The 27,289-nt window shown below is 43.7% G+C and overlaps 1 long non-coding RNA gene across 1 annotated transcript; it reads right to left on the bottom strand.

The window, feature by feature from the left end:
* Positions 1 to 1,191: 1,191 nt before the first annotated feature.
* Positions 1,192 to 10,507, bottom strand: LOC148776349 (uncharacterized). The gene is made up of 3 exons (XR_016038501.1): positions 10,389 to 10,507; positions 8,653 to 8,738; positions 1,192 to 1,382 (listed from the first exon to the last, which is right to left on the bottom strand). It is a non-coding gene; the product is annotated as an uncharacterized LOC148776349 (long non-coding RNA).
* Positions 10,508 to 27,289: the final 16,782 nt, after the last annotated feature.

Raw genomic sequence — 27,289 nt, 5'->3', positions numbered from 1 at the left:
TTTTATTTTATTTTTTTGGCTCCAAAATCACTGCAGATGGTGACAGCAGCCATGAAATTAAAAGACGCTTGCTCCTGGGAAGAAAAGCGATGACAACCTAGACAGCATATTAAAAAGCAGAGACAAAGGTCTGTCCAGTCAAAGCTGTGGTTTTTCCAGTGGTCATGTATGGATGTGAGAGTTGGACTCTATAGAAAGCTGAGCACAGAAGAATCGATGCTTTTGAACTGTGGTGTTGAAGAAGATTCTTGAGAGTCCCTTGGCCTGTAAGGAGATCAAACCAGTCAATCCTAAAGGAAATCAGTCCTGAATATTCATTGGAAGGACTGATGTGGAAACTCCAATACTTTGGCCACCTGAAGTGAAGAACTGACTCCCTGACAAAGACACTGATGCTGGAAAAGACTGAAGGCAGGAGGAGAAGGGGACGACAGAGGATGAGATGGTTGGATGGCATCACTGACTTGATGGACGTGAGTCTGAGCAAGATTCGGGAGTTAGTGATGGACAGAGAAGACTGGCGTGCTGCAGTCCATGGGGTCACAAAGAGTCAGACGCGACTGAACTGAACTGAAGGGAATGAAGACGCTGATCCCAAGTAGGGAGCATTGATCAGGAGTGCCCCATGATGGGCCCTGAGGGTCCTGGGGGCTGTACTAGGCATGATACCTTGGGGTGCAGAACACAGTCCATTTTGTTCTTCTGCCTAGGTTAAGCATATTAATCATACAACAGAGACTACAGTCTATAACTTAGCAATATAACAAAGCTGTTGAATCTAATTACGTTTGCTTCTGAAATTTAAAAAACAAATATCCCAATTGAGGACTTCCATTAAATAGCTCTACAATGTCCGTCACTCCTCATCTAAAGTGAAAGCACAGGTAAGAAATTTCCAACATCCCTTTTGTGTCTAACATTCCATGAGTCAAAGCGAGGACCAATATTACATATTTCTTTTTATAGGAATTTGCTTTACCTGGGGACAGCAGAACCATATGCCCCAAACATTGTGTAAGTCAGGTCAATTAAGAACAATGGCTCCTTCAGCCCTGAGTTTGCTTCAGCAAATCTTTAGAGTCGGCTCTTTATTTATAACTCTGTAGAGGACCAAAACAAGCCTACATCTGACTAGGGCATGGAGGAGCAAAACACAGTTCAGATGCATTCCTAAATCATGAATTTTTCTCATTGACGTACATGGCATCATAGACAGTGCAGCTGCATGGCATAGATTTTTAGGGCTTGATTATAAACAACCTCTGACAGACATTCCTGGGAGCATGATGAGGAAAGTTGTTCCTGTGACACAGTTGATTCTTCTCCTCTGCAGAACTGAGTCCAGTGATCGTAAGGGCAAATATCAGCACCAGTCTTGGCACCTAAAGAATAATATAGGTTCTTTAGAGATGGGTTGAAAATTAGGAGCATTAACTATCAATTCTCCCATATTTTGGCTGTAGTAATTTTTCCTTAAAGGCAATCCTGAGCATGCCTCATTTTTATTTGTCAAGAAATGCTAAGACTTGAGGCCAGAACTTCAGTAGCATTTTAGGCATCATTGTTTGTGTGTGTTAGTCGCTCAGTCATGTCCAACTCTTTGCAACCCCATGGACTATAGCCCACCATGCTCCTCTGTCTATGGAATTCTCCAGGCAAGAATACTGAAGTTGGTAGCCATTCTCTTCTGGGATCCCTGGGATCTTCCCAGGCCGGGGATCGAACCCAGGTCTCCTGCACTGCAGGCAGATTCTTTATCATCTGAGCCACTAGGCATCATTAGATCCTGTTTGTTTGATTGCTTGATGTCAGACTGTCCCCAAACCCGGTGCTCCAGTGCCCTCAGACTCTGTTCTTTCACTTCTGGAACCTTAAAAAATGGGCTGTACTCTCAGTGCGTTATATAATGCTGCTGCTGCTGCTAAGTCGCTTCAGTCGTGTCCGACTCTGTGCGACCCCACAGATGGCAGCCCACAAGGCTCCCCCGTCCCTGGGATTCTCCAGGCAAGAACACTGGAGTGGGTTTCCATTTCCTTCTCCAATGCATGAAACTGAAAAGTGAAAGTGAAGTCGCTCAGTCGTGTCTGACTCTTAGCGACCCCATGGATTGCAGCCCACCAGGCTCCTCCGTCCATGGGATTTTCCAGGCCAGAGTACTACTAACAGGTCTTAAAATTCATTCTCCTATCTTCCCACAACTCTCTGCAAATTTTAGTTGTAAAGTTCTTTATACCCTGAGGACTAGGATATATGCTTCTAGATGGGCCTATAGTAATCTATGCTTACACCTTTGGAACTACTCCAATGTGTTAATTTCTCCCTATATAGAATAAGCTCCTTGAGGAAAAGAATGGAAACTGATTCTAATTGTAGAGAAACAAAATATGTTTGTGAAATGATTCAGTGATTACATCTCATCTCCAATATCACATAAAGCACATGGAGGGATTTCCCTGGTGTTCTAGTGCTTTCCAATGCGGTAGACGTGGGTTCTGTCCTTGGTCAGGGAACTAAGCTCCCACATGCCATGGGGCAACTAAGCCCATGAGTTGCAACTAGAGAAGCCGATACATGGCAACTGAGACCTGACAAATAAATATTTATTAAAAATAAAATAAATATTTAAAAAATACAAAATAAATAAAAATAAAACACATGGAGGTGTTCAAGCAACGGCGTGGTCCATAGTGACTCTTACCCTTATCCTTATCCAGTTATTCAGTCATGGTGGCCAACACTACCATCTTCCTCAATCCTCACAAAAAATCCTCAGAGCAATCATAATTCATTGCTCTGCTTTGTATACATACTTCATGCAGCTGGTTTTTCTTTTTTAACTTCTTGCATATTATGTGCAGAATAACACATATATTTAGAAAGTCTGTAACATTCATTTACACCCTTTGTCAAGTGGAAATGTAAAAGTAAATGATTGCAATTACTCCTCTGTAACAAAGTCATTTACCTGTTTAATGGGTAGTTAATTGTTGGTCCTTTATATTACGGTAGCCACATGATTCATATTCCAAACTGTGACTGCTTTGAGAGTGAAAGAGAGCACTATTAATAATTGCACAGGTCGACAGGGGTAAGCTTGGACTCTACAGGACGTAGTGGGACATATGGTCACACTATTTATAGATGAAGATGCTGCTGAACTAGCACCAACAAAGCATGCCCCTGGGACCGTCCTTCCCTAATTGTGACGTGTGTATGATGAGCCAGTTACATCTGTTTACCAGGATAGCCTTGTAGCTAATAGGAGAGACGTGGGCAAGGTTGATTTGTGCCTGGATTTTAATTTATAAAGGTGAATGATGATGCAGAGAGGCTAATGCTATTGAAAGAAAATTTTTCTTACTTACAGGAAGGGGCTTACAGTTTCCCAGAGAGCGTATGCCATGTCCTATAGGGCCACAGGGGGAAGCACCAGGTTTTCTCAGGGGATAGATACAAGATCCAGGGGAAAATATTTATTGCATTTTCCATGGGAAAGGAAAGGTGGGCAGGGAGAATGGCTTAAGACTGGCTAATCTGAATGCTGTTTGTGGGCTCTGGGTTATATGAGTGGGCTCTCTAGTTGCTTGGGTGATTTAGGGCGGGAGAAATATTGGCTTGGTGTGTCAGTTAAAAGAGGTAGTTGGGGAGTTCCCCAGTGGTCCAGTGGTTAAGAATCTGCCTGCCCACGCTGGGGACAGGTTTGATCCCTGGTCCAGGAAGATTCCACATATCTTGGGGAAACTTCTGAAACCTGTGTGACTAGAGCTCATTCTCTGAAACGAGTAACCACATTGTGAAGCCTATGCACCACTACTAGAGGAGCCCTCACTTGCCACAACTAGAGAAAGTTCACAGGTAGCAATGGAGACCCAACGCAGACAAAAATAAACAGTTTATTTTCTAAAAAAGAGGTGGCTGGGGATTTGGACCCAGAATTGATTGGAGGGTTTGTGATATGACTTTTGTACTCTTACAAAATCTGTATCACAAGGGGAGATGTACAGAACTCTGGCCGTTAATTTGGCCCTGTGATTAATGAATGCCAAATAACTAATGAATGCCTCTGAGAAACTGAGTGCCTCAGTGGAAATTGAAACCTCAGACTTCATGTCATTAGTCTGAAGCTCTAACCCACACAATGAGCTGGCCCATTCTCAGTTTAGGAATAATGGCCCCAAGGTGCCTTGTTGGGGGACACAGACCAAAGAGGCAGCATTGAGGGTAGGTTGAAGGTACATCTTCAAAATCAATGGTTTGAAGAAGACTTCTCTCTAGGTTTTTCATGAAGATGTAAAAATTAAACATATTCTACTGCATTTCAAGGAAAACCATAGCAGACTGGCTTTATTTGAGGAATGGTGTGAAGTCCTCTTTTTTGATATCAGGGAGGGATTCACAGCTGAGGACAGGTGGCCCAGACTCAGTGTGTCCAATGGTGTGGCAAGAAAGTGGGAGTCCATTCAAGGAGGTCATGAAGCTGTCACTTCTTGAGCTCTCCTGTGACCCCAACCAAGAGGTCACAGGGAAGTTCACATGTTTATTTTACAGCTGAGGGCACTGAGAGGGGTTGAGGAAGTGTCCTGAGTCCTTCAGTTTAGATGCAGAACTGATAAGAGAAGGCAGGTTTGTCCAACTTCCCCAGATTCAACTGGGAACTCCCCTCTGTGGGAAAAACAGCAATATTTTCCATACAAGCCTTCTCTCTCCTGGTTTAAACCAGGGTTTAAAACCTGTGCCCTTGGAAGGGGTGGCCTTTCCTCCTGAAGATCCAGCCAGGAGCAGGATTTTGCTTATCTCCCAGTGTGTTGCCATTTATGGATTTGGGCAAAATAACAGAATTGCAAAGCTTCAGACTCCCAGACTTCTCCCCCCACTTTTCCTTCCACACTGAGTTTCCTGTTTCTATGGCAATGAATAGGATGTTTTGCACCAAGAAACACTTTAAATGCCACTGGGGGAAGGTAAGAACCCCACACAGCTCTCTGCAGATCAGAAAGGTGAAATGAGATGCTAAGAAGAACTGAGAAGCGGAAAAGCTGGAATAGAGGTTGGGAGGAGGGAGGAGGGAACTAGAGAAGCATCTGCTGGGAAAGAAAAGTAAAACCAAGTCAGCAGCGTGGCAGCCGAGTCGGGTCCCTCAGAGCCACAGCCATTGGTACCAGAGCATCCATGAGTGCTTGGAAATCCACGTGGAAACTTCATAAGAACCACTGGGGTGGGTGGGGGTGGTGGTAGGGCAGTCTTCGCTTGGAAGCAGTTGGATGGCTGGAGCCAGGATCCAAGAGGCATCCCTAAACAAGCTCAATACAGAGGACCCTCTGAAAGGTGACTTCCTGTGTAAACTGTAAGGTGTGTGTGTGTGCACTCAGTTGTGTTCTACTCTTTGCAACCCCATGGACTGTAGCCCACCAGGCTCCTCTGTCCATGGAATTTTCCAGGCAAGAATACTGGAGCAGGTTGCCATTTCCTCCTCCAGGGGCTCTTCCCCACCCAGGGATCGAACCCGCATCTCCTGTGTCTCCTGCATTGGCAGGTGGATTGTTTACCACTGAACCACCTCGGAAGCCCAGCCTGTAAGCTAAAGAGGCTCAAATATTCTACCCTGTGAATGCTCACCGGGCACACATAGGCCAACATAAGGCCACTGGAATCAAGCTCTTCCACCTACAAGGTTAGACCCACCCAAGATTTTGGTTCTAATCAGATGCCCCAGGATGGACTCTGGAAGGTTCTGCCATCTTCCTTTCTTTTATTGCCTTCTCTGATTGTTTAATTGTTTGGGTGGGGTTGTCTTACACGTGCTTATATGAAGGCAGTTGTTTATAATAGCACAAAATAAAAGGGATATAAAAGAAATCCTTGAAAATTAAAACAGCAGTAGGGAAAAGTTTCTTTCCCTCTTTCCCCTGTTTGACTTTCCCCAATCCATACACAAAAATATATGACCAAAACAGCATTCTAAGAAACACCTTAGAACAATTAAGTTTTTCACCTGGTAGAGCTCTAAGTGGCATATCAAGTGGTTCTCACTTTTGGTTTTACTAATTCCTCCACTTGAGCCAAGCCAAATCCAATCGAACTCTATCCAACTTGAGGTTCCTGTTATATAAGGTTTTAAGAGCTATAAGCTGGAATTAAAGGCACAGTAACAGCAAGAGCCAATCAGAGGGAGCCTCAAAATAACCCGGTCCCCGTGGAAGGCCAAGGCAGATGTATTTGTCCAGCTGCTTGATGGAGAAGGCCCCCAGGCCTCCCACTCACTCACCAGAGGCCCGTAAAAGGCTCACCTACAGCTGCTCGTGAAATTGGTTCCTTGTAAATGAAAGTCGACCAGGAGTCATAGGAGCCTATGGCAGCTGGACAAGGAGGGCTGGGGTGCCAAACAGAGCAGGAAATGGCCAGGGGCCAGGGTAAACAACCGGGGGCGGGAAGGTGAGTATCTGTCCCAGGATAGCTCAGCGAGGTCCTGCTTTCCAAGGGTTTGGCCAGAGCCACCTGGTTTATTTTCAGTTCATCCGGGTATACCCTCATTGACTATGGGAGCCTCACATTTGCATGTCTGCTTTAAGAGAGAGCCTAACAAGTACACATAATAAAATGTTAATTTATGCCTTCTGCTAGGGTTGGGATTGAGTGTGGCTTGATGCAAACTGCAAAATAGAACAAATCTGGAAATTCTGGCAGGCAGCAGAGGAGGGTGGAGAGAGAGTGCGCTCCTCTGAGTTTGGAGGGGAGGCCAAGAGGAAGCTTCCTGGCCTCAAACTCCCTGCAGACCCCAGACGGGGCTTTCTCCAGCAGCTGGGCCCAGTTTCCCCAGCACAGCTGAGTGATGGCCTTTCTGTCTCGAGAGCCCCGGGGCCCCACAATGCAATAGTGACCAGCGCTGGGCACAGAGCAGGGCCTTCATAAATGCTGGGGGAACTGATGAATAACACTGGAAAAGTTCTGAAGATGAACGCTCCCCCCCATATTTTGGAAAATATCAGGTCTCGCTTAGCTCTTTAAGAACTCCACACCCATCTCCGCCTTAGAGGAGAAAGCCAGCACACAGTGATGTTCTGAGTTATCCTTAAAAGCAGTCCCCTGTGAATCTCCAAATGCTTCTGACCCTAGACCAGTGCCCACTGCCTCAGGCCATCTTGTGTAAACAACTCTTGCCATTCAGCTGTGCCCAGACCACCCTCTCCTGGTGCCGACCCCATGGCTGACACGAATATGTGTCCTAAATTGGCTCTGTACTTAGGAATAAGACAGAAATTTCTTCTATTTACCCCTTTCCCCCATGCTTATTAACATCAAGCTGATACCGTGCTCATTCGCTCAGTCATGTCTCTTTGCAACCCTTTGGACTGTAGTCCACCAGGCTCCTCTGTCCATAGGATTCTTCAGACAAGAATACTGGAGTGGGTTGCCATTTCCTCCTTCAGGGGATCTTCCCGACCCAGAGATTGAACCCACCTCTCCCGTGTCTCCTGCCTTTCAGGTGAATTCTTTACCCGCTGAGCGATCTGGGAAGCCCAAGCTGATATCAGTGCAGGATTAAAATACACCAGCAGAATTCTGGCCAATCACTGTAAACACCTTTGGAGTTCCCTACCAGGCCTGTGACACTATGTTTCCCTGGGAAACACCCCCGTCTCCACAAAAGAGATCCTTGAGTAACTGTTCACCAGGAGCCCTCACACTCTATCAGAGATTGCATCAGAGTTTCAAGCTGGACAATCATATTCTTACTTTAAGCGATTTGGAATTAATGCTAGTTAGTATGTAAGTCTGGCTCAGACACATATTTTGGAGCAATGGTGGTCATCTGCGGGGAGACTAGGAACAAGTCAGTCTTGGGAGAGGGGGAAGAAAATGCAAATATACAAAATAAAGCAGAGTCAAGCCAGCTGACATGTCCTTCCGTTGGATCCTAAAGATGTCATTGCATCTTTATAATAAATTCCTGTTGATTGATCAGTCTAACCCTACTGCTTTCTGATATATGTTACCAAAAGACTTTAAAAACAGTGACAAGTTTCACCATAGACCTCTGTAACCCTAATTCACCCTACATTCTAACCCCATAATCTTACCCTGTTCCATCAGGTCTTGACTCTAAGAATTTGACCTACTCAAAGTCATGGTGCAATTCCCAAGTGCCTAGGTTACCATGACAACAAACCTCTATCTAGCTCTCCATGAACCCTCTGCCCTCCCATCCCAAATGATTTCCTCTGCCACTGCAAGGTGTGGCTCGGCTTGAGTCTCATCATTTGCTTATACCTCTTTGAACCCACTCCTCTGGTTTCTTTCCTATTTCCACTGGGATTGCTTGCTAGACTTAGAATGGGTCTCACTCTCCCTGTGGCCACACAAATGCATCTAGATTGGATACTAAATGCTTTTGTTGTTGTTGTTCTTGGCAAATGCAGTGGTTTCTACGTGTTGATTTATGTTATGGAAACAGAAATTATCGTGATGAAAAAATTGACTATAAATGGGGCATAGCACCTATAGGCACTTAGCTTTCATGTGCTTGGCACAGTATCTGGTCCCTGCTAATATTTGTATCTATGGTAATAAAAGAATTACCCAATTTAAAAACAGATCTAAACTCCTGAGGAAATGAATGAGCTAGATGGAATTGTTGCTTGTGTCTGGGCTTACCCAGGGAGCCAGAGTCTCCTCCATCAGAGGAAGCCTTGAGGGGTCTCTGGCCTCAGGGAAGTTAACTCGGCAATTCCAGTGTTCTCCTAGGGGTAAATGGGAGAAGAGATTTGGGGATGAACACACAGTATATACGTCATCTAGCTTCTTTTTCTGTTTGATGTCAATAAACTACACCATGAAATGAAAGCCCATGTGATGGGAGGAAAGACCCATGAATTGTTGCTTAACTATCTAAAGAAAATATAACCAAGGAACTGCTAAAGATGCCCTGTTCATTTGCTCACGGACCCATCAGATGAGTGGAAATGCTGTCTTCACACAGAGCAAAGCTGAGGACAGAGTGTTTCAGGACCCAAGGGGCTGTGCCATGAGTGTGGCTCACACAATATTACACAAGAAATTGATGATGAGGAAGCTAGTTCTAAATTTCTAAATGTATGGAAAAGAAGCCTACTCTGTGTGACAGGCATGCCTCCAGTCTGCTATTGGTGATCCATCTGCATTTACTGTGTGTCTATTGAGTGCACTATTTAGCCTTGGGTCTTTTTTTCTTTTTATGTTTCTTGTTTCATCATATTCTTTTTCTTCTATAAGAAATGCTGCTTGGTAATATCTGCAGGAATTGGCAAAAAAAAAAAAAAGTACATTTTTATCGTGAGATAGAGTTGTCTCCCGCACATGCAACATAAGGGATGGGAATAATTTTTTTAATGGCCACACATATGGAAAAGGTCTTTCATCACTTTACACTCTCTACTGGATTTCTCCTCTATTCCTTCTGGCTTCCTGTTGTCCCCTGCCAAAAAGATGTTTTCCTGTCATACTTTGAAGCCATTTTAATTTTGCTTTGGAGTAGGCTCTTATTTGTTGACGTGTGGGGTTGCACATGGACACAAATCGTCACAATTTTTTATGTTTGATATAGAACTCTCTTAGGAGTAAATACAGTTAAATAATTGTTTAAAGGATCCCACTAGGATGAAAACTTTGAGGAGGTGGAAAATCCATGAAAAGTGAAAGTGCGAGTCAGTTAGTTGTGTCCAATTGTTTGCAGCCCCATGGACTGTAGCCTCTGTTCCTGGAATTCTCTAGGCCAGAATACTGGAGTGGGTAGCCATTCCCTTCTCCAGGGGATCTTCCCAACCCAGGGATCGAACCTGGTTCTCCCACAACGCAGGTAGATTCTTTACCGTCTGAGCCACAAGGGAAGCCTGGAAAACCCCTATCACACTGGTTATTTACAATCATTTCCAAAATGCATCTGTGAGTCTCTGGCTGCCAACATGCTGAGGGCACAGTGTACAAGTGTAGATAAACATTGTGGCCTCAATAAATGAGCTCAACCAGAGATCTTCTAAAAGACTACTCCAGAGAGTAATGGGTTCCACTGGAGAAAAGGGAAGGCCTCTGAAAAGAATGAAACATTAAAATTTCTAATTAGGTTTCAGGTCAAAGGTTGAGTGAGTAGCGTAGCTTAGCAGGGAACCCAGAGTCATCCCTGGGATTCTCATCCTCACACCACTTAGATGCTTTCTCTCTGGAAGTCTCTAACGTAGCTAAATAAAAGAACAGAGTAGAGCAGGAGTTTTTAAAAGACCGTGATCTCCTGAAGCATTTGAAGCCTGGGACTCTGAGGAGAGGAAGATGTGTGTCAGAAACCCTCAAGACTGCATGACCATCTAAAACAAGAAACTCAGAAAAGAAAGGAGCGGTATGTGCTATAGTCTTCTGACCTGTCCTGTGTTTAAAGCAGTGCTTCTCTTTTCTTCTGTGGGTCCCCAGTTCCGGGCGGGATGCCCCAGAAGTGCTGCACCCGGTGGGTAGCTCACGGTGTGCCTGTCCCGTGGTGAAGAGGACAGAGCAACCCGGTGGAGGATCTGCCTGGTTGGTGAGGTAGGGGAGGTTTCCGGTAGTTCTTTTCCTTTTTCCAAGTCATGACACTGGAAAGCCAGTTCTGAAGAAAGGGGGCAGTAGCTGACACAAATCACTGTGGGGAAGATGGCCGAGGAGATTCCGAATCTTAGTCCTCATGCACCCCCTAGTGTAAGAGGAAGGGCAGTTCCTTGATTATTGGTTTGAAGCTGAAAATCCGTCAACCCATTCCCTCCTTTGATGAGTAGGAGACTTGGGGGGAAAGAAATGAGAAATAGATTAAAGATTAGTAATGAATTAAATTCACAACTGTGACAATTGCAGGCTACAAATTAACAATCTCTTAAAAAAATTAAGTGGCTTTGATATACTCAGGACTCAAATGTGAAGAAAGTAGGCAGAGTCTCCATTGTTTATATCAGCTTCTCTAATGCGAGCGCGCGTGAGCTTGTGTGTGTGTGTGTGTGTGTGTGTGTTAGTCAGTCGTGTCTGACTCTTTATGACCCCATGGATTGTAGCCCACCAGGCTCCTCTGTCCATGGAATTTTCCAGGCAGGAATACTGGAGTGGGTTGCCATTCCCTTCTCCAGGGGATCTCCCCGACCCAGGGATTGAACCTGGGTCTTTTGCATTGCAGGCAGTTTCTTTACTGTCTGAGCCACTAGGGAAGCCCTCTCACATGTTAATGTGCACACAGATCAGCCAAGGATCTTGTTAAAATACACAGTTTTGATTCAGTAGCTCTGGATGGAGCTCTCGATTTTGCATCTTTAACAAGCTTCAAGTGGTGCAGAGGATGCTGGTCCACAGACCACACTTTGATAGAACTTCAAGTAGCAGGCAGGGCTGGTTTATGCCCTGGGATTGGCTTGCTTGTTGTACAGTATTCTGAAGTTCCTAAAGCTTCCATCTCTACCAACCCCCTCTGACCAAACGTGTTGGAACACGGCAATGATTCCTTCATTCATTTAGTGGCACTGTAAATTTATCAGTTCAGAGATAATTATTTTTTATTTTCTGAACTTAAAAGTATTTACCAGACAGATTTTATTTTGGGGGGCTCCAAAATCACTGTGGACAGTGAATGAAATCATGAAATTAAAAGATGCTTGCTCCTTGGAAGGAAGGAAGGAAGTTCAGGCACTCAGTCATGCCCGACTCTTTGCAACCCCTTGAACTGCAGCACACCAGGCTTCCCTGTCCATCACCAACTCCCAGAGCTTGTTCAAATTCATGTCTATCAAGTCAGTGATGCCATCCAACCAACTCATCCTCTGTTGTACTTTCTCCTCCTGCCTTCAGTCTTTCCCAGCATCAGTCTTTTTCAGTGAGTCAGTTCTTCACATCAGGTGACCAAAGTATTGTAGCTTCAGCTTCAGCATTAGTCCTTCCAATGAATATTCAGGACTGATTTCCTTTGGAATTGACTGGTTTGATAATCGTTGATATTCAAGGGACTCTCAAGAGTCTTTTCTAACACCACAGTTCAAAAGCATCAATTCTTTGGTGCTCAACCTTCTTTATGGTCCAATTCTCACATCCATACATGACTACTAGAAAAACCACAACTCTGACTTTGTGGACCTTTGTCAGCAAACAAATGCCTCTGATTTTTAATATGCTCTCTAGGTTTGTCATAGCTTTTCTTCCAAGAAGCAGGCATCTTTTATTTCATGGCTTCAGTCACCATCTACAATGATTTTGAGCCCCCCAAACATAAAGTCTCTCACTGTTTCCATTTTTCTCCATCTATTTGCCATGAAGTGATGGGATCAGATGCCGTGATCTTAGTTTTCTGAATGTTGAGTTTTAAGCCAGCTTTTCACTCTCCTCTTTCACTTTCATCAATTTGCTCCTTGGAAGGAAAGTTATGACAAATCTAGACAGGGTATAGTGAAGGACAAGGAAGCCTAGCTTGCTGCAGTCCATGGGGTCACAAACAGACATAGCTTAGCAACTGAACAACAACAAATCTGCATTTAACAATTTGTGATGCTGGATTGTTAATGACATATTACCTTGTGATCTCCTGATTCATGAGTTTTCCCCAAGTAAGTCATCTGCTCCTAGGAATAAGAACTGTCTTATATCGTTTTGTTTCTTCCATGCATAGTGAGGGCCTAGAAGAGACAATGACAAAATTAGTGGATGCCTACTGTTATCTTTGACTTGAAAAAATTTCAGATCTCTTTCCTAAGAGTAGATTTTGATTCTGAGGTCCAGAGAGAGAAAGGGTTGAAAAGATATCAGGTCCCTGTAAGAAGTGAACAGAAGATGCTAGGGAAAATTTGGACCACTTCTTGCAATCAGATAAATATATCCTAGCCCTCAGCACTTTACCTGTGGCTTTCCTTAGAGCTAGGTGTCTTGTTTTGAGTTCTATTTAGGTTTGTACTTAAGATGACTCTATATAAAAATGTTCAGACATCTTGAGCAGAGGAAATAAAAAGTAGATTCGATAATGGTACACACGACATGATTAAGGAAAAATATTTGTGCTTTGAAGAAATATAGGATGAAATGTTCAAGACAGGAAGAAGATAATGTATGAATAAGATAAGGAACTGTTCTCTATTTTCACTGTGAAAGATCACAGAAAGTTTATAATATTGCAGGCTTTAGTGCAAGCCATATTCTCATGCTTGAGAAATGAATAGATTAGGTGACTTTACATACTTTTGGACTGAATGTTGTCAAGACAGAAATGTTTCACACCTTCTAGAGTAGACCATGCTGAAATGGACAACAATAAAAGATGTGAGTTCCTGGCAATCACTTACCTGCACTTTTTGCCGAAAAGTTTTTTAATCCCGCCTGGATGGGCTAGGAAAGATAACTTTTGAGTTCTCTGACAAACTGAGAGTTTGTGATTTTTTAAAAATAAAACACCCCGGAGAGTTACAACATTTATAGGTTCTGCTCAAACACTTCCAGCTAGAACAAACTATCTGTGTGTGAAGACAACCATTTTTGTGGGATAGTATTTTTCTTTCACTAGAAAAATAGCTCATCTTTACCATAATAATTTTATAAAACAGAGAAAAGCACAAAGTAAAAATTAGAAATATCTATAATATTCAATACTAACACTCAGAGATAACCACTATTAACTTTTGATGTATATGGCCAGGTGTGTGTGTGTGTGTGTGTGTGTGTGTCTGTGCATATGTACAGTTTTATTTTGAAAAAAATCACACTACCCATATTATAGAACCAGCTTTAGCCATCCTTTGTCATTAGTATTTTTCCATAACATCACTTTCAAAGGCTGAATAACCACATTTAGGTTTTTAAAATAGCTATAATTACTAAAGTTTTTCCTTCTATCAAGTCAAAACATATCTCTTTATAATTTACATGCATTTGTCCTTTCTCTCAGAGAAGGCAATGGCAAGCTAGTCCAGTACTCTTGCCTAGAAAATCCCATGGATGGAGGAGCCTGGTAGGCTGCAGTCTGTGGGGTCGCTAAGGGTCGGACACGACTGAGCGACTTCACTTTCACTTTTTACTTTCGCACATTGGAGAAGGAAATGGCAACCCACTCCAGTGTTCTTGCCTGGAGAATCCCAGGGACAGGGGAGCCTGGTAGGCTTCCGTCTATGGGGTCACACAGAGTCGGACACAACTGAAGTGACTTAGCAGCAGCAGCAGTAGCAGCAGTCCTTTCTCTGCCCTCCAGACCTACATGCAATAAATAGTGTCATTCTATTTTTTCAGGCCAACACTTCAATTCTGTGAAGACTGCCTTCAGATCGCCCTGAGTCTTATTTTTGGGTTTTAATCAGCCTCAGGTTTTCAAGCCTCTTGCATGGCTCTCAGGTTCCTATCAGGGACCAGCCTCGATATGGCCCAGGGTATCCTCGGGATGAACGGCGTCGGTGTCAGAGAGAGAGAGAGAGAGAGACAGGGGCTGATGATTCCTTGGTTTACGCAGGAAACCAATAAAACCCCAGCACGGGGTTTGCTCTGTGTACGTAGGCCGCAGGCGCCCTCTCGAATCACTGGAGGTACCCCACAAGGGCACCCCCTCGAGTGGGTCTTAGAAGCCCAGACAGATAAGTAAATGAAGAGGGCCCGACGCTCCAAGGATCTCAACCAGAAAAAGGAGAATAGAGAAAAGGGTGGAAAAAGAGAAAGAACGACATGGGGAGACCAAGCTTCAGTGAGCAAGGCCCAAAACTTTATTTTCCAGTGCTGTTTTTATACCCTAAGTTGTGCACATAAAAAAATAAAGAGTCTTGACCCTTATCAGGATCAGGGCTTATTTTTGTATGTCTCGTGATATACAAATTTTTAGGTGGTTTACATCATCTTCTGGCCAGGTGGCCTGCTAACAGTTTATGGCCCTCTCTCCTAACAAAGGTTAGCTAGAAAAAGTCTTATATTCTTTTAAGACGATTTTCCTAAAGTCAGGTGCTAGACACATGACAAAGTTACATTCCTATAAGGCACAGGTGTAGTGAGCTACAAGAAAGGAATTTATTAACTTAAGATCTGATGTGGTTAAATCAAAGGCTACTACTTATATTCTCTATATGTGATTAATACATTTCCAAGGATACAATAGATAGAGGAAACTTTGCAGCAAGCATTGATTCAACAATGAAATCTTTTTTAGTACTATTCTAATGATTTTAACTTCTTCAACAGATTCCTGTATTTTAGAATATAAGGCTTTCTGTCCTTGCATGGCTGGGAGGCTATAAACAGTCACACTCATAGTAGTAAGAGCCCAGACAAACTTGTCATGCAAGTTAGAAAGTTATCAGAGGGGCTTGGATTGGAACACTCCTATTAAGCCAAGGAGAACTTTTTAACTACAGCTCTGAATTAATGTTTTCAGAGAAAGGTGGTTGGGGGGAAGCCCCCGTAAGTATTAGAGGACTTGATAAGAGGCGTAAGATAGTAAGGCAGTCAGACTCCGGTTTTCTTTGGGGTAGATGCTCAGGTAAGTCCAGGGGGTTCCTCGAGTCCTGATTAGCCTTTGCCCGTCAGGCCGTCAGGTAGGATTTCCCTCGCTGGCTCCCGGCAGGTTCCACTATCATGAAAGCTCTCCTCTAGGTTCATTTCAGTTTGTCATGTCCCCCCAAAAAAAAATTGGATAAAATATTTCAGGGAAGTTTAGAAGAGACCCATCACCTCTTTTTTGGTGGAATTTGGAATATGTTTATGTCGCCAGCATCCTGTTTAATTTCTGCAGTCTTGCCTCATTGTTGACCTGCTGAGACTTCCCTGTCTAGCTCTTACACCTGCTGCCCTTGAGTTCCGACCATCTCCACCACCACCCCGCTACATCTCCTAATCCTGCACTCAGATGGCTCTGAACCTGAACGCATGACCTTTTGTATATTCTTTCATTAATCCAGCACATATTCATTGAACACTTGCTATGTGCCAGGAACTTCTGGGGGCACCAGGGATATGACAGTGGTCTTTGCTTGTCAACAGACTTAACAATCTGTAATAAAGAAAGGGACAGAGCAAGATGCTACGGAAGCTCACAGAAGTCCTTATGTGGTTAAGGCTTGGGTAAGACCTTGCTGAAGAAATGTGAAGACCTGGAGGAATTCTTGTGAGAGTCAGTCCATTGTCCCAGCCCCCTGAAATAATTCTGGGTCTCTATTTTTTTTCTTTCAGTGAGTGATAGAAATGGCACCTACACTATCATATGAATTGTCAAGAAGTGGTGAACACAACAGAGCTCAGGACAGGTAGACCCATAGACCTTTCCCCAAACTTTTCCAGATCCGCCTAGCTGTGTTTTACATTAAGAAACATTTTCCTATATGGGAAAAGAATGTAAAAATAAAGAGTGGATATCTGTACATGTATAACTGATTCCCTTTGCTGTACCTGAAACTAACACAACACTGTAAACCAACTATACTTCAACAAAGATTTTAAAAACATAATATATGGAATCTAGAAAAATGGTATAGATAAGCTTATTTGCAAAGCAGAAAGAGAGACAAAAACATAGAGAACAAGGAAGATAGCAAGGCGAAAGGGAGGGTGGAATGAATTGGGATATTGGGATTGACATACATACACTGTGCTGCGCTGTGCTTAGTCTCTCAGTTGTGTCTGAGTCTTTGCAAAACCATGGACCACAGCCTGCCAGGCTCCTCTGTCCATGGGGAGTCTCCAGGCAAGAATGCTGGAGTGGGTTGCCATGCCCTCCTCCAGGGGATCTTCCCAACCCAGAGGTCGAATCAGGTCTCCTGCTTTGCAGGCTGATTCTTTACCGACTGAACCACCAGGGAAATCCAAGAGTATGGGAGTGGGTAGCCTATCCCGTCTCCAGGGGATCTTCCCGACCCAGGAATTGAACTGGAGTCTCCTGTGCTGCAGGCAGATTCTTCACCAGCTGAGCTATCAGGGAAGCCCTATGTATACAATGGGCTTCTCAGGTGGTGGTAGTGGTTAAAGAATCCACCTGCCAATGCAGGAGACATCAGAGGAGCCTGGCGGCTACAGCCCATGAGGTCACAAAGATTTGGACATGACTGAGAGACTGAGCACACCTGTATAAAATAGATAACCAATGAGAACCTACCACATGGCACAGGGAACTCTACTTAAAGCTCTGTGATGCCCTAAACAGGAGGGAAATCCAAAAAAGAAGAAGGATATAAAAAGAGGATATATAAAAAAAGAAGGGATATTGCTAAACATAGAGCTGATTTACTTTGCTGTACAGCAGAAACTAACAATATTGCAAAGCAATAAAATAAAATAAAAATCAATTTAAAAAAATAAAATTTTCTCCATGAATTGCAGTGCATAAAGAATATGATTAATATGAATTTACTCTTCATGTTAGAATTCCTTGCTTTAATCGATTATGTCCTTAAAGCCTCCAAAGTCTTGTCCTGGATGGAGTGTGGGCATGACACTTCACACCAGCTCCTGATGCTCTGGAAGTAGGCTATTGATCACGTGCTCTGGCTTGTGAAGCTAATGTATGCCATTAAAGTGTCTTGGCTCTTTGGGTGGCGTTCTTAGAAATTGCTCTTTGTTGGATGATGAGTGTGTTAAACCGTGTTTTCCTTTACATACTGAAGCTTCTCTTAATGATTCTTGTCCATGTTTCCCTGCTCCTTTTTGCTCTTTTAAATGATCATGGACTCATCATTCTTTCAAGTCCTACTCTGGCTCTGTAATATCCAAAGGGACCCATTCGTTTTCCAAAGACCCAAGCATTTTTTTACACCCCGCATTGAACTGAGGTCTTCTGCATTGCAGGCAGATTCTTTACCAACTGAGGTATGAAGGAAGCTGTTTACACCCCACATACAAACAACTGAGAAGCAATCTTTCATTTGCCAACCTATTCTGATGTTGCTGAGACACATATTAATCTTCCTTATTCTCACCCACCTTGAACAACTACCTGGATGGAAAAAAAGTAAAGCATTGTTTTCTAATAGCAACATAGATATTTCTTTTCCTGAATTGTTGCCTCATTTCATCATGTTGATGTGCGTCTGACACATTGATGGGAAGCTCCCAGAAAGAGGGGGTGGCTTGCTGTAAAATATAGTGAGTGTCTGGGTACCAAGTGCAACCCAGGGGCTGCAGTTACTATTAGCAACCATCTCAATCCCCACGGTGGGCCAGGGACACAAGATGGACTCTCTGTCTTGTGTGCAAAGTAAACTGCTGTTGAAAAGTATGTGGTTGACACATTTCTTTATGTGGAACAATAATTCTTTTTGAAATTACTTCCAAGCTTGGTTTAAGTGCAGCCTTGCCAAAAAAGCCAGACCGTCCTTCTCTGCTCATAATTCTGAGACTTCATTCAGTTTAAGAAGGCATTTTTAAGGTACCATCTCCTCTGTTTTGCTGGAGATGTTATTTGATATTATCTAACGTTCTTCCATGAACTTACTGGAAAATCAGGACATTTTCTTTTTGGATTTATGGTGTAATGCCATCATTTATACAAATTCATCGCAGGCCTGTTTTCAGAGTTTTTTGTTCTTAATTTTAGCAATAATATGTTACTGAATTTCTGGGCAGAGAACAATTTTTTTTTTTTTCTGTCTGGCAGTGAGTCACGGTTTTAATACCTTGAAAGGCTTGCCACAGGCTCCTTTCTCACATGTGGGTTGCACTTTGAAATAACAGTGGGTGAACTGGCTGATGTGATTTTTAGGTTAGCTCGTTGGCAGAGAGCTTAGAGAGCAGAGGTACAGGGGTATTATGTTGGAGGTCTCAGGCAAGGTGAAAGTCCACCTCGATCTCCCCTGCCGACTTTGATGATATACAGAAAGTGTTTCTCCCAGATACCAGGCATGAGGCAGACCCTCAGCAGGAGACAGGACAGACTGTCAGGTTTTCACATTTAGCAAGACATTTTTTTTAATGATACTTTGATGTCATTCTTGGAGCTATTAGACACGCAGGGATCACTGCATATTTCTGCACTTCTCTAAGCCTGTGATGTATAAACTAGCAACTATTTTCAGGTCACATTTCTTAGCATAGGGTGCTACATTTTATTTGCATCTTAGCAATGACTGAGTTCCTTTTGCACATTATTGAGTGTTTTACTCATTTAGGTAAATAACTCTGGCCAGTCAAAAATATAAGATTCATTCAACTGTTCAAGTGTGCTATTTATTGATTCTCTAATATTTAACAAGTGCTCTTTAAAAACATTAAAGCATTATGAGCAATTAATAAATTCTTGATGAAGTTTATTTATCCTTACATTATAATTAAGATGAGCATTGAAAAGTTGTTCTGTACCATACATCAAAGCTATAATGATGAACAAGACATTGATTTGCCTTCAGTGAGTTCACAGTCCACTGGCACATCCAGGAATGTCAGGAGAAAATTAAATTCAGCATGAAAACCATCCTTCCAGAGGGGAAAATAGGGTGGTAGGGGATCACAGAAAGGGTTCATTTTAGTGTTTTATAAGGGGAGGAGACAGAAGACTAGGTAATACTCCAAGAACTAGCTACAGGTACACAGACTTGAGGAAATGCCCATGTAACTGGTGATGCCACAGCACTCCAGACAGAGCAGCAGGCATCAATTTGACACTAGATCTGATTAAGCACTAACCATGGGACACAGGGCAGCAGTCCATGGGATGGCAGGGAAGGTGGTGGTCCGTGAAGTGGGAGATACGAAAGCTTCCATACAGGAGTTTGTGTTGAACATGAAAGATGGTTATGCTTTGATGGGTCTTTCAATTTTATATCTTAGGTAGGACAATCCAGGACAAGAATCTGACTTACTGTAGGAGATGGAGGCCGCCACATATGTTTCCTGGAGATTATTGAGTATATGACACAAAGCTGTTTTCTTCTTAGGTGATAAACTCGTAGGTAAAGTTAGGGGGGGCTTCCCAGGTAGCTCAGTGACAAAGAATCCTCCTGCCAATGTAGGAGATGTGGGTTCAATCCCTGGGAGGAGAAGGGAGGACACCTGGTAGAGGAAATGGCAGTCCACTCCAGCATTTGTGCACCTGTCTGAGCACCCAGCCTCACCCTGCTGTGCCCAACCACAGCTCACCCAGGTGTCCACATCTGGCTCCAGGCAGAACTGCGCTGGCAGAGGGGCAAGGGAGAGAACCAAGGCCTTCCCCCTCCTAACCAGCTGCCAGGCAGAGCCCTGGCCAAACACCAGGACAGGAGTTCCTGGAGGAGGAAATGGCGACCCACTGCAGTATTCTTGCCTGGGAAATCCCACGGACACAGAAGCCTGGTGGGCTACAGTCTATGGGGTCACAAAGAATCAGATACGACTGAGCGACTGAGCACACACATGCAAACTTAGGGGGAGTCTACATGCCCCACAAACAGATGCCTCCTAAGGTTGAAACAGAACAAATGCTTACAGTGAACATACCAAAAATGGTAAGAATAATGAACTACAGTCACATATTTTGAAGGGAATGAACATAGATTGTAAGTTGTGAGGAAATGCTGAGAATGGATCAGTTTCTCAACGGAAATAAGAAGTAGCCTTTCACAGTTGCACAATCACTTATATATTTTTGTTGATCACAAGCAAAGCACAGATGGAAATTCAGGAATGCTGAGATGATATATAACTTTCCGAAAAGGGAATTTAAGGCTCTCTAGTGCACGGAAGGGGTCAAGGGATATGGTAAAAGAGAAAGAGAACATGGGCTGCGGTACTCACAGACGGTACAGCTGCGCCACAGGTAGTGAACAGATGAAACGAATTAAAATCATCTGTTTCTACTACTCATTTCAACCCTCTTGCATCATTCTGGGCCAACTTTTGAAAGCCGACTTAGCTGAGCTTCCTCTTCTGTAATTCCCGATAAATGGCAACACAGTGGATACAAACAGGTAACAATGAGTTCTGAAGACTTGAACCAAAGAAGACAAACTCCTGACAACCAAGATGGTATCCTGTGGAATAAGTTAGGTTTAAAGCAATTAATCAAGAAAACCCCTGTGACCAGAAAGTTCATGGCTTTACTCACAGCTGCTACCTTTTGGGGGCCATTGGCTGGTGGGATTCAGGAAGTACCTTGGGGTAATGGCTTCTGCTTAGTGGGGAAGAATTCTTCAGGCACCACTCACTCGTTCAGATGTTGTTTTCTCTCCAAAAGTCAGGGTGGTCTGTCCAAGTCCTTCCATGGCTGGGGGACAAAGAAGAGAAGGTATTCTGGAGCAGGCAAGTGACAGCCCCTCCCAAGTTGTAGAGTGGGCCCTGGAGACAAGCCATGCTTTCCACAGTTCTCGCATTTGCGTGAGTCTGTGCATTCACAAGTAGGAACCGAAATAGCTAGAGTTATATAAAGACAACTGATGCAGATTCTGAACTTTAATGTGTGAATGTTGTGAAATCATAGAAGATACTAAGAATTCTCCAAATCAGTCTATAAAGAAGGTCACACACAGGCTGGTATAGAATACAGAAGGACCTGTTCTGATCAAGGCTTACAAAAAGAAGACAGGACAGGGTGATGATAGAAATACTTGCCTTCCATGTATCTGCCTAAAGGGTTTTATCAATACTTTGGGGAGGAAAGATTGGGGGTACTATAACAAACCACCTTGAAGCTGTATATTAGTTGTTATAACTCAGGATTTTTAAGTGTAATATTAATAAATGATACATTTTATTATATCATCAGTTCAGGATCTGTCAGTCATCTATCAAATCTAACCTAAATAAAAAGTAATGCTTATCTGAACTTGCTACAGAAAGGCATCCTAACAACATGGGTCCAGTTGGTGTTGGCAAGGACAACAAGCAGCAAACTTCGCTAAATTGTGCCTGAACAAGGCAAATTCCTCTTTGGGTGTGCCAGATGAACATCCACAAGCTTATGCTTGTTACATAGATCCATGGAATGCTGGAGAGCCAGAACAGACGTCAAGTGCATTGCCCTTCATTATATAGGGCAATAATGAAGATGCTGCAGGCCAAGGGGACTTCTTGAGGAATGGACTTTCACCCCTAGAACTTGAACTCTAGGCCTCAGCTCCCAGCTGGATACTTTTTCAAGTACACCCAACAGTCTTGGAGGAAAAAGGGATGTGGGTGTCCAGTAGGAGGATGTGTCATATAAGCATTTTGATCCTCCTCAAGAAATTGCATTTCTTGATTTGATGAACATATCGTGAATATTGGGCTTCTCTGGAGGCTCAGACATTAAAGAATCTGCATGCAATACAACCATGACAGAGAAGCCAGCAGAGACTTATTTAGAAGTTCTTGCTCTTTTTTTTTACTCTGGCTGCCAGAGAGTGTATATCTCTTCGATCACTCCTCTTTCCTTTCCTTAGCATGGCTGTTTGTGCTACATGTGTGCTAAATCGCTTCAGTTGTGTCTGACGCCTTGTAACCCCATGGTCTGTAGCCAGCCAGGCTCCTCTGTTCCTGGGGATTCTCCAGGCAAGAATGCTGGAGTGGGTTGCCATGCTCTCCTCCAGGTGATCTTTCCAATGCAGGGATCATACATACATCTCTTATATCTCCTGCATTGGCAGGCAGGTTCTTTATCACTGGGAAAACTGCCACCTGGGAAACAACACATTTGAGAAGGCTGATGGTGAGAGAGCTGGGGGAAGTGTGTGGTGGCAGTGATGTGTCTCATGGTACAGATAGGCACAGCTGTGGCTTGACCAATCGATCAGCTCTCAGGAGCAGTTGGAGGGCCTCCTGCCTGTCTTTCTAGTCAGAAGCCAATCCTACTAGACTGTACAAGTTCTCATCATAAAACAGTGGCAAGTCTGCTTTATTTATTATGAGAAGAAATATATCACTTTTCTTCTGAGCAAATATGAACATTTCTGAAGATACGTCGACAACTCCTTTTAGAAGAGTTTTGAGCTTTTAGGGATGGAAACACCTAGGATGAAAATCTCTTCCTGGGAAGTGAGTTTATGAGATGCACCTCTTCTGTTGTTGTTGCTTAGTAACTAATTAAAGGAGGGACTTTCCTAGTGGTCCAGTGGTGAAGACTTTGCCTTCCAATGTAGAGGATGCAGGTTCGATTTCTGGTTGGGGAGCTATGATCCCACATGCTTTGCAGCCAAAAAACCAAAACACAAAACAGAAGCAATATTGTAATAAATTCAATGAAAACTTTAAAAATGATCCATATTTTAAAAAATCTTAAAAAAAAGAAGAGTTTAAGGAAAAGTCTTGGGAATTCCAAAATGTCAAACATCCCAGGAAGAGGAGTGAAACTTAGAGGGGAAGAAGAGGGGAGACATCAGAGAATTTGTGGGTGACCACACTGCCACTAACCAGATTCCCACAAGTCTGCAGAGACTTCCTGTTCCCTCTAGAATTCAATACCATTCCTTTCAGGAAATCTTCAAGTTGAGAGATACTCAGATTTAAAGAAGTCGGGTACTGTCTTGTGGGGGGGACAGACCCAGGGCAGGAGATGAACATCCGAGGCATTACAGGATTCAGGCTGGAAAATCAGCATCCAGGCAGATGTCTGTGCTTGCCTAGTGTTAGAAGATTCTGGAACGCAGCAAGCATTTCCTGCCTCCATGCATTTGCATCCGTTCCCTCTCACAGAAATGCTCTTTCCCTAGCTATTTACAGAGAGACCCTTCTGGCCAGATCATTCTTGCTTCCTACATTCCCATTCTTCTTTTAGAGGACACCATTCACTTCTTTCATAGCATGAATCACAGTCTGCCCTTTGATTTTATTTCAGTCATGTAACTAATACTTGTGGGCACCTATTCTGTTCAGGCACATTCTAAGCAGAAAGAACTTGATGGAACAAGGAAAAGGCCCCTGCCCTCTGCTCCCCTTCTGAGGTGGTGCACACTTCAGTAAGGCTGCCTTGCTCTCAGCTCTGACATGGCAATTCATTTATGCCACACTGAATCTCCAGTGTTGGAAGTGGGGAATTTTAATACCCACCCTCCTTAAGCAGACATGGAACTGTGGAATTCCCAGGTGGCTCAGCGGTAAAGAATCTACCTGCAATGCAGGAGACCTGGGTTCGATCCCTGGGTTGGGAAGATCCCTTGGCGTAGGAAGTGGCAACCCACTCCACAGACAGAGGAGCCTGGTGGGCTACAGGCCATGATGTCACAGAGTCGGACATGACTGAGCACACAAACAACAGCAACAGCAACTCTTTCCCATGGAAGAGGAAGTGGTGATTTAAGAAGGTTAAGACACTCACCCTGGGTCAGTTTGTTCATCATCTCTTGGTGTAAGGACAGACCCTTGCTTATGATTTGTCTTTTCCAGTGGAATATAAGCTCTATGAAGTTAGGAACCATCCGTGTCTCATTCCTTGGTGTACCCTCAACATCTGGTACATAAGATGTGTTTATAAATATTTGCAGAACGATTGAAAGAAAAAAAGAGTACTTACAAATACCCATTAGGACCATCTGGGCTATTTTAGTAAAAAGGCTGCACTTTTAAGAAAATGCTCTTTCCATCCCTGTTGGGTGTGTGATGGCAGAATCAGGCCATCTTGATCTTGCCTTCTACCACATAAAAATGCATTTATTGTACAGCCATATTAAACTATTGCATGCTTGTTGGTGAATATTGAAGCCGAAGTTTAAATTCTTCTTTTATTACTGCCTCCTGTCTCCCCTATTTATTGATGCCACTGTGTTTAGTCTCCAGGAAGCAGAGCTGAGTTCCTGAAATGAAAACCACCTCCCCTCGACTTGGCTTTGGGCTGCATGACTCAGGGGCTGGCTCCAACACCCTGGCAGCAGAACTCAACAGTCAGAAGTTTGGAGGAGACTTTATTTTGGTATCTAAGTAAGAAGGAAATACCTGGTGCAACTTGTCAGCCTTGAAGAGGAAAAAAGACAGTCATCATCATAATAAAAGTGGTATCCTGGGTGAAGGTGAGACTGTTTACAAGCATGTGTCTTGTGCACACTTGGCTTTGTGTTGCAATGCAAGATGTTCGCTGTGGCTCCATGGAAGCCGCTCTCTGTTGTTTGTGAACCTCGGTACCTTGGAGTTGCTTTGGAGGGACTGATAATTATCAGGTTTCCAAATTAATGAATTAATGGGATTCACAAATGGTCGATCATAATCAAGAACAGGCTAAAAATTGTTCAAGGCTAAAACCAATGAAATCACAAGGAAAAGTCTCCATAACTGATGTATTTATGGAAAGGTTTCTTAGCAAGTGGGCCGAAGATGCTAATGACCATGATAATAGGCGTGCTGCTAGATTGTAGGACACTGGGCTAAACTTTTTGTGTCACCTAATTTCTTTTTATGGTAATTCTTGTTGTAAAGAGGATTATCCTTGTTTCACACTTCAGGCTGACTGAGCCTGTTGAGATGAAGTTGGGATCCAAACCAGGTTCCCACCGATTCCAAGATTTAGGGGTTTAACCACCCTGGTGTGTATTTTCCAGGATTCTCTTCAGGGCCTCAGGGAAAGGAGAGTGGGTGGGAATGGCGACCTCTGATTCCAGGCATCTCCCTCTTCACCTGTGAGATCTGACATATGGAGCTTAGTAAGACTTACTGGACTGAAGAGGAGGGTCTTCTCAGATTTTTAGGATGTTCCTCTGGTGTTTTTGGCATTTCCTGCCCTTCTGCTTTCATCCTAGAGAGTAATTTGGTACATTTGAGAGAATAGTCAACAGAGAGGAGCCTCATTCACTCCTCAAGAGTATTTTGCAAGGTGTTATCGTCCCATTTTACGGAGAGAACACTAAGAAGTCAGGTAGAGGTTAATTTGCACAATGTCACATAGCTTCTCCATGGTAGAATTCCTACGTGAGCCCCAATTTTTCCCCGTCAAAAGCTTTGTTCCTCCCAAGACCAGATCTTGTCCCTTTCCCACCAAGGTTCTCTTCTCATGTCTGGGTGACTGGCGTGGGTACCCCTTCCTCAGGCGAGGGACGTGAGGTGAAGCCAGAGCCCCCGCGGTTTCTGCCACTTCCGCTCCTCAGAGACGCCTCTCATTCCACATCCGGTTCTTGGGGGAGGGATCATTTTGTGAGTTGTTGATGGTTACTTTGCTCTTGTGGCCAGGACTCTGTGTTCCCTTACCTCAGAAAGATGTGTGATACAGTAACGAAAGCTGGAGTTAGGAGGCAGAGAGGGCAATTCTTCTTGAATTTTCTCTTGCCTAGAAAATCCCATGGACGGAGGAACCTGGTAGGCTGCAGTCCATGGGGTCGCTAACAAGTCAGACATGACTGAGCGACTTCACTTTCACTTTTCACTTTCACACATTGGAGAAGGAAATGGCAACCCACTCCAGTGTTCTCGCCTGGAGAATCCCAGGGACGGGGGAGCCTGATGGGCTGCCGTCTATGGGGTCGCACAGAGTCGGACACGACTTAAGTGACTTAGCAGCAGCACCAGCTCCGTTGTGAAAACTCAGGCTAGCGGCACTGGATGCTCCTGGAAGAGGAGTGGGCAGGTGAGTTGTACTGCTTGGAGTTCAAAAGGAAGAACTGACTGGGCTCAGAGGAGGAAAGGAAACTGGGGAATGTGCCAAACACTTCTCTCTATCGCTCACTTATTCACAGAGACCCCAAAGGAGATTTCTCTGGGGTGTGGGGGGGTGGGATGGGAGGACATAACACCCGACCTCCTGGGAGCCTAGGCTTGGCTTGAAGCTGAGGAATTTCCCCGCCTCTGGGGGACATATTGGGGTTGGGAAGCAAGCACATCAGTGATGACCACGTGGGACAGGAGACCAGGGCTTTTTCCTAACACTGTCAAATCCAGATGATGACAGGGAATTTTGCATGACTGGGGAGGTGTAAGTAAAGCCCCAATGCTGACAGGGATTGGATTTCTTTCCATCACAGAGAACAGGGAACTTGGAGCCGATGAAGACAAGAAATAAATGTGATAGTTCTTGCACTCTAGTTTTGCAGACCAAATTTTAGATCCACTACAGATCCATTCCTTTGGTTGACGAAAAATTTTTCCTGTAGTTATACGGACAGATATTCCTGGAAGAAGTTGTATAATCTAGCATCCTCAGCCTTGCTGAGGATAAAAATCTCATCCTCAACTATGACAACAGTGATTCTTCCCAAACCTTGGCTTTAAGGAAGGCATGATGAGCTGACAGAATTCCATATGGCAGGAGGGATTCTTCTGTGCAGTCTCTTCACTGTGTGGGGAATCTGAAAGCACAAGGGAGTAATAGCAACAGCCTTTAAATAAAGAAGGTAAAGTAAAACTTTCTTTAAAAAAAAAAAGGTAAATACTCCTGTCTAATGATCCTTTGATGAGAGACTCAACTTTCTCATCTGCTGACGACTGATGGATATATGGACTG

The sequence above is a fragment of the Moschus berezovskii genome, chromosome 10, assembly GCF_049115385.1.
Source record: "Moschus berezovskii isolate FMDL1 chromosome 10, NW_MosBer_1.0, whole genome shotgun sequence".
NCBI lineage: Eukaryota > Metazoa > Chordata > Mammalia > Artiodactyla > Moschidae > Moschus > Moschus berezovskii.
The sequence above is the reverse complement of the archived record's forward strand: the minus strand, read 5'-3'. Positions and strand labels throughout refer to the sequence as shown.